Source organism: Curcuma longa, chromosome 16 (assembly GCF_044706935.1).
Source record: "Curcuma longa cultivar G26 ecotype Majalengka, Jawa Barat chromosome 16, ITB_CL_G26_1.1, whole genome shotgun sequence".
NCBI classification, from domain to species: domain Eukaryota; kingdom Viridiplantae; phylum Streptophyta; class Magnoliopsida; order Zingiberales; family Zingiberaceae; genus Curcuma; species Curcuma longa.
In genome coordinates, this window is record NC_133876.1 from 884,524 (window position 1) to 891,559 (window position 7,036).

Consider the following 7,036-nt stretch of genomic DNA (forward strand, 5'->3'; position numbering starts at 1 on the left):
GTATTTAAAATGTTGTCTCAAATTCAATTAAATAAGACACCTAATAAAGACGGTTAAAGATATAATTATATAAGACATTCAAATAAGACGATAAAAAAGTATTTGTCTCAAATTATTTTGATTGTGTCTAAAAAAGAAACAAAACCATACACGTATATAAATATTTAGACAAATATAAATTAATATTTATAAATTAATAAAAATTTAAAATCGTTGTTACTTACATTTATAAAATCATTTTAATTATATTTATAAATTAATAAATGATTAAAAAATCTCTTTAGTTATTTATAAATTAATATTTATAAATTAATACAAATCTAAAATCATTTACATAAATATTTTTATTAGATTTATAAATTAATAAATAAATAAAAATTTTCCCTAAAACATGACGTACATATTACCCTAACACTCTTTAATTATAATTAAATGTTTTAACAATCTATTTTACCCTAACGTTTTATTAGATTTATAAATTAATAAATAAATAAAAATTTTCCCTAAAATATGACGTACATATTACCCTAAAACTCTTTAATTATAATTAAATGTTTTAACAAACACCCAAACGTTCTTTAATTATAATTAAATGTTTTAACATATTACCCTACCCTAACGTCGCCGTCCTCAAACATCCCGTCGCATCCCGTCGCCGCCTCAACAAATCCTGTTGGCGTCGAGTGCTCCGCCTCAACAAATCCTGTCACCTCCTCAACACATTCCGTCGCCGTCCTCAAACATCCCTTCCTCAAGCATCCCGTCGCCGCCTCAACAAATTTCGTCGGCGCCGAGTGGGGAGGTCGCTCTGCTCCTTTCCGGCTCCGCCTCAACAAATCTCGTCGGCGCTGAGTGGGAAGGTCTCTCTGCTCCTTTCCGGCTCCGCCTCAACAAATCCCATCGCCGCCTCAACAAATCCCGTCGCCGCCGAAGAGAAGCAAACCTGGAAGCACCCACCTAAGATGAGCAACCGTTAGGCATTGATTCCGGCAGCACTGCTTTACTTTGTTCTGTATTATAGCTCAGATTTCATATGCCAATTGTAAGTTTCATAGTTTCATATTCTATTTTTGCTTAAGAATTTGTTCTGTGTATTATAGCTCAGATTTCATATGCAAATTGAGATTTCATATGTTGCTTATAGATTACTTTGTTCTGCGGTATGATTGCATATTATAGAATTCTGCACGGTGAGATTCATGATGAGATATAGTTCAGATTTCAGCATGTTAGATGTGATTTTGTTAATTTTTATTACAAACACTCATCAACTGAAGTTAATTTTTATGCAAGCTGATACTCATCTTCTATTTTTGTAGGCACTGAATACTGACAGTTCTGAAGTTAGAGCTTTGGCGCATTGGAGAGAACTTCTAGAAAAGGTATTGTTCATTCATTAGTTAAAATTTAATTGTACTTGTAAGTGTTATCCATGTAGTAAGAACTAACTTTTATTCGGTTATATAATGATACAATTGTCAAAAGCATACAACTTATTTTTCATAAATGTATAAATCTGACAAACTAGTTTTTCTTTTATGAATGTTATCAGTAAACTGTTCCTCGATAAAGACCGGTGATATGGAAAAAAGTTGGATTGATTCAAAGAATAGGAATTTAGAAGAATATAGGAGAAAAGTTGATGAATTTTTAGAGTTTGCTTACAAAGACAAGACTGAAGATAGAAGAATTTATTGCCCATGTTATGATTGCAAGAATCGTTATTTTGTCTCTAAGGCAGATGCTAAGATGCATATTATTGTTAGAGGCTTTTATAATAAATATAGAGTTTGGGTTTACTATGGGGAAACTTACAATTCTCAACAAACAACCTCATCTTTTGGAGGTACAAGTGATATGGATACAGATGATAATATGGTTAGGATGGTTCAAGATGTTTTTGGTGCCAACAATAGCCATGATTTTGGATTAGAAGATGATTTTGTTGGGATGGATGAAATGGTACTCAACCCTTGTTATCCAATGAACATTCAAATGAGTTAATCAAAATGGGTAAAGAACCAACAGGTACATTGATAGTTGCTTTCACAAGCATTTTTTTTGGTTAATATATATAATTGCAAGAAACATGATTATATGTGTTAGATGATGAAATTTGTTATTGAAAAGTTCTATTTATTAATTTTTTTGAACAATATATATCTTCTATTTCTGAACAATAAATTTTATGCACACTTCTAGAATTCAATAGGCTTTGTTAAATTGTCTATTTCTAAAAAGAGTTTTTTTTCTTAATGTTCAGGATTCTGATGAAGAAGGATCATAGAAGTTATCTCCAGATCATGAAGAGTTGTTTTTAGGCTTTCTCTTATGTAACTTTGGAATAGTAGTTTTTTCTTATCAAATTAATGATGGATATGTATACATTTCTATTATTGGATAAATGTCGACATGGAACCTTTTATTTTGAAATGACAATTCAAGAATTTTGATCTAGATTAATTTGTATAGTAAATATTTGTTAATTTTTATCACAAATGGTGTATCTAACAAATAAAAACATTAGGGACAGTAATTTACTGTCTTCACTTTTATTTGAGACGGCACATTACCATCTCAATTTGGCGTCTCTAGTATTTTCACAGGATAAGACATAACATTTGAGACAAAAAATAACTGTCTTAAATATTTTTGAGACAATTTAACAACTGTCTCATTCACCGTCTTAAATCGCATTTGAGACAGTGCAAGTGTCTCAATATTTTTTTGAGACGCTTGTATTGGGGACGGCTACATTACCGTCTCATCACCGTCTCAAAAATATTTTGAGACAGCAAATTTATAATTTAAGACAAATTTTGTTGTGTCTCAAAAGCCTAATTTTCTAGTAGTGATAGAACAAATCTAGAAAAAAATTTAAGTAAAATTTTAATATGACATAATTACATTGTAAGTTTGGTGCAATATGAATAATTTGATACAACATAAGTGCATGAAATTATGAATGCTACATCTTAACTTTGAGAGAAAATATTTATTTTTTGCGATCCAAACCTAATTGTTCAGCCTTCCACTACCTTCCTTAGTATCAGTATCCTTCTACCCATCGTTTTTTTATCATATGCAAAGTGGAGGTGAGTCGGGCGATGCTCAACTTATAGTCTAGTTGTACTACCACTTGATTCTTGTTCTTAGACAAGCATGTTTTTGATATTGTTGGGGATCATAGTATAGTATATATATATGTGACTCTCAATGAAAACCTATTTCGTATTTATTATGGTGTTTATGAGTTTTATGTTGGAGGATGAATAGTAATTCACTTCGATTGATTGTTCGCATGTGCTAGTCTACAAAAAATTATGTGCAGCTGAAAATGCAAATAGCAAATACGCAACAAAACAATCACAAGAAATAAGTGATTTCAGGACCTTCAATTTTTATTCTATGATCTACCATCCTAATGATATTCTACTATGTTCTTTTCTTATTAGATACTTTCCAGAGATGGATAAACCTTTTGCAACACCTATTGTTATACAAACAAACACAACAAAATATAATAGAGAAAATAAAATGCAAAGCAAACAATAATTTAAATAAATCTCTTGCTTCGGTCACTATGTAATCACTTTGGATTGCCTCTTGAGGTTTAAAAATATAGCAATACTATCCTCCAAAACCTTGCAAGATCGAACCGATGTCAAAATCCTTCTCTAAGCCCTTCCTTTATAGCCTTGGGTCAGAGTTAATTTTCGCCTAACAATCAACTGCTCGTCACTATTAATCGATAACTCTACTAAATTCGATTGTTGCACCTACAACATGTCTCTCGCCTACTCAACTTTGACCACTAACAATTGACTATTGTTGCATTAATTGAGTCCACAACTCGACCTCGAAACCTTCTGTCCACTACAACAGTCTAATTATATTGTTATTGTTCTTCAATTGATTGATGTCCATCAGCCGAGTTTCAAATAATCTGTTTGCTACTATAATGGCATTAGTTGATTGTTTAAACCTATCAATCTACTGATATGTCTATCAATCAATTGATCAAACATATCGATCGATTGATCTTGCAACCCTTAAACCCTCTCAAACTTCAAATTCAAGATTTAAGATTTCATTAGTCAATTGCTACTCCCTAATAATTGACTAATACCTTTATATTAGTTTTATCAAGGTTGAATTCTCATCTTGTCTGATATGGTTGACCTAAACCTACTAGAACTTTTTCTATCCAACATCCAATCAACATTGACCTACCGAGATATTCCATTGTCTAGCATCCAATCAATCTTGACGTACTAGGACTCATCATTATCTAATATTCGATCAATCAAGACCTACTAGAATTTTTTGTTGCCTCGTATCTGGTCAACCTTGACCTGCTACGACATCACCAATTACCCAGTGTCAATTAACCTTGACCCATTTGGATTTCATATCTTATACTTTAGGTGTTTAGTCCTCGGTGACCAACTTAGACTTCACTTTCTATGTTAAGTGTCTGGTCATCCATGACCAACTTGAACTTCTTCGCTAACTCTCTGTTAAGTTCTGATCATCCATAACCCACTTAAACTTCATTCTTGCTGACTCTCTCTATTGAAGTTTTGATTGTCCCACATCTAAAGCACATAGTCAATCATGACTCACTTAAACTTTTTCTATCAAGACAATATCATGCCATGGAGATAACATCGATCTACTTGACTCTTCACTTAACCATCCACATTCAAGTCAATCTTAGTCAACTTGACCCTAGGTCGATTACACTAATAATCTTCCTCTCTAATAATATCTCCCTTCACTTGAACATCTCACTCTCATCAATAAATATATTGATCAAACATCGAAATTTAACTCGAGATAACTTGAGCTAGCTTGATCAATTTGGTCAATCTTGACCATGCAATGTAGGTATAAGTGGTTGACACTGGACGAGATAGCGATTATCCTATGGGAAATATTGAATTCGTTGGTTCAACTACGAACGTCGAAAATAATCTTCTAAAATCTATTGATTTAGAAGAATACCAGAAGATAGAAAAATAAATGGCACCGCTATAAAATATTATTAAATTAAAATTTTTTTAAACATTAACTAACAAGATTCTTATACAGACTTAAAATCCTAACTTGTAAAAGAAAGAAAAAATCCTAATAAAAAAGAAAATTTCTTAATGGACTTGAAATCATAAAACTCCTAAACGGACTTAAAATCCTAAAATATAAAAAAAAAAATAAAACTTTTCAAAACTACTTTAAAATTCGTAAAAATTACTAGAAATTAAAATTATCAAAATAATAATAAAAATATTTAGATCCTCCTACATCAGTCACCTCAGGTTGAAAGAACTCGTCCTCGAATTTAGAATAGTATTATATGGTCGTCCAGAAGGAAAATCCTCTAACATCAATTCGGCAAAATCCATCGTTATCTCTAATGTCATCGCATCTGCTACTTGTCACAACTTTTAGATAGGCGAAGTGGTCTGCTCCTCTAGCTCCTTGATCACTGCAATGACCCGCGACCACAAGCTCGAACTCCGCATATGGTGATGTACAATGAGCACCACCACCGTGCATGTAGTCATAGCGCTCACCACCATCTTTGTCATCGCCATATTCCCCATGATTACTAGAGCCGGGCCTAGCATATCCGATGAGCTACTACCCACCTCCCAAGTAACACAATGACCGAGGCTCGGAGCTCCGCCTTCTAAGATCCGTTTTCGGAGGTCAAAAAAGAAGTTGGAGCAGCTACAGTAATTAAAACTGGCAAATTAGTTGACATCGAATTTGAGAAAAAAGATTGCCAAGGCATATGTACTGAAGAGGATGATAATGTTGAAGTGATAGTTGGCTTTTCTTGATTTTCTTCTTTCATAAGAATGCCTTCATTTAAATCACAATCATCTACTATTTCTTTGGTTCCATTAGTTGAAATCTCTATTTGCATTTGCTCATGTCCTTATAATACAACCAAAGTATCTATATTTTTTATATCCTTGGATAAATTTGTTTGCTGCGACATCATATCTATTGAAGTTAGATCATCTGAATGGTCAACAAAGTTCTGGACAAGGATTGGTGCTTTCTTTGAAGAAGAAGCCTCCTGTGCAATGGAAGCGTTGGCGCTTCCGGAAGCATTGGCAAGGGCTTGATTGAGCAACCTGTCAAAATCGACGTCGAGATAAAAATTGGATCACCAACTATTTCATTGACAACTTCATCCTTGTTGTATATTAGCTCATCAGTTGACTCGGTCTCGTCTTTATCATGATGAATAAATTGGAGCGTCGAATCAATGCAATGTGAGACAACGGAGATTGAGACTTCGTTGATAAATGAACTAGGATATTGATTGTCATCGGACAAATTAAAGTGGGCTTCTGGTCTTCGATCAACACTTCATCTAGGTCTATCTCCTTTTCGTCAATATCGTCATAAACTGGATTACCAAATATTTCAATCTTGTCGTCATCTTTGCCGCCTCCTGTGATTGGATGATCGAGAGAGTATGACTGATCGTATTTGATGTTGTCGAGATCCGCATCTTCATGGTTATCTTTGCCGTTGTAGGAGGAAGGAGGGATGTAGAGGCGCTACAGAGCCGGCGTTCTCTTGAAGTTGTAGGTGGTGGGGTGGTTGATCCCAAATCCCTCAATCAATTGGTAAAACTCCTTCATGTAATCATCGACTAATCTTACATCCTGCCTTAACGCTGATGTCGTTGAAACATAGTCTCAGTGTAGTCAAAAGGAAAAAAGTGACTCTTCATCTTCTCCCAATCAGTGATCTTAATTTTGCCCTGTCAACCTCATGAGCATCGTAACTGCTCCCACCATGTTGATGCTCAACTAGTACGTTTGATAACAACTAGCTTGAATTTTACACGATCAGACACTTCCTTATAATAAAAAATTCTCTCTACTTCGTTAAATTAATCAACAAATTCCTCAATCCCAGAAAATTTGGAAAGATCAACTGAAAATCCAATATCTTCATACAGCTTCTTACGACCATAGCTTTCATGATTGTGATAGAAATTTTTAAAAGTGGA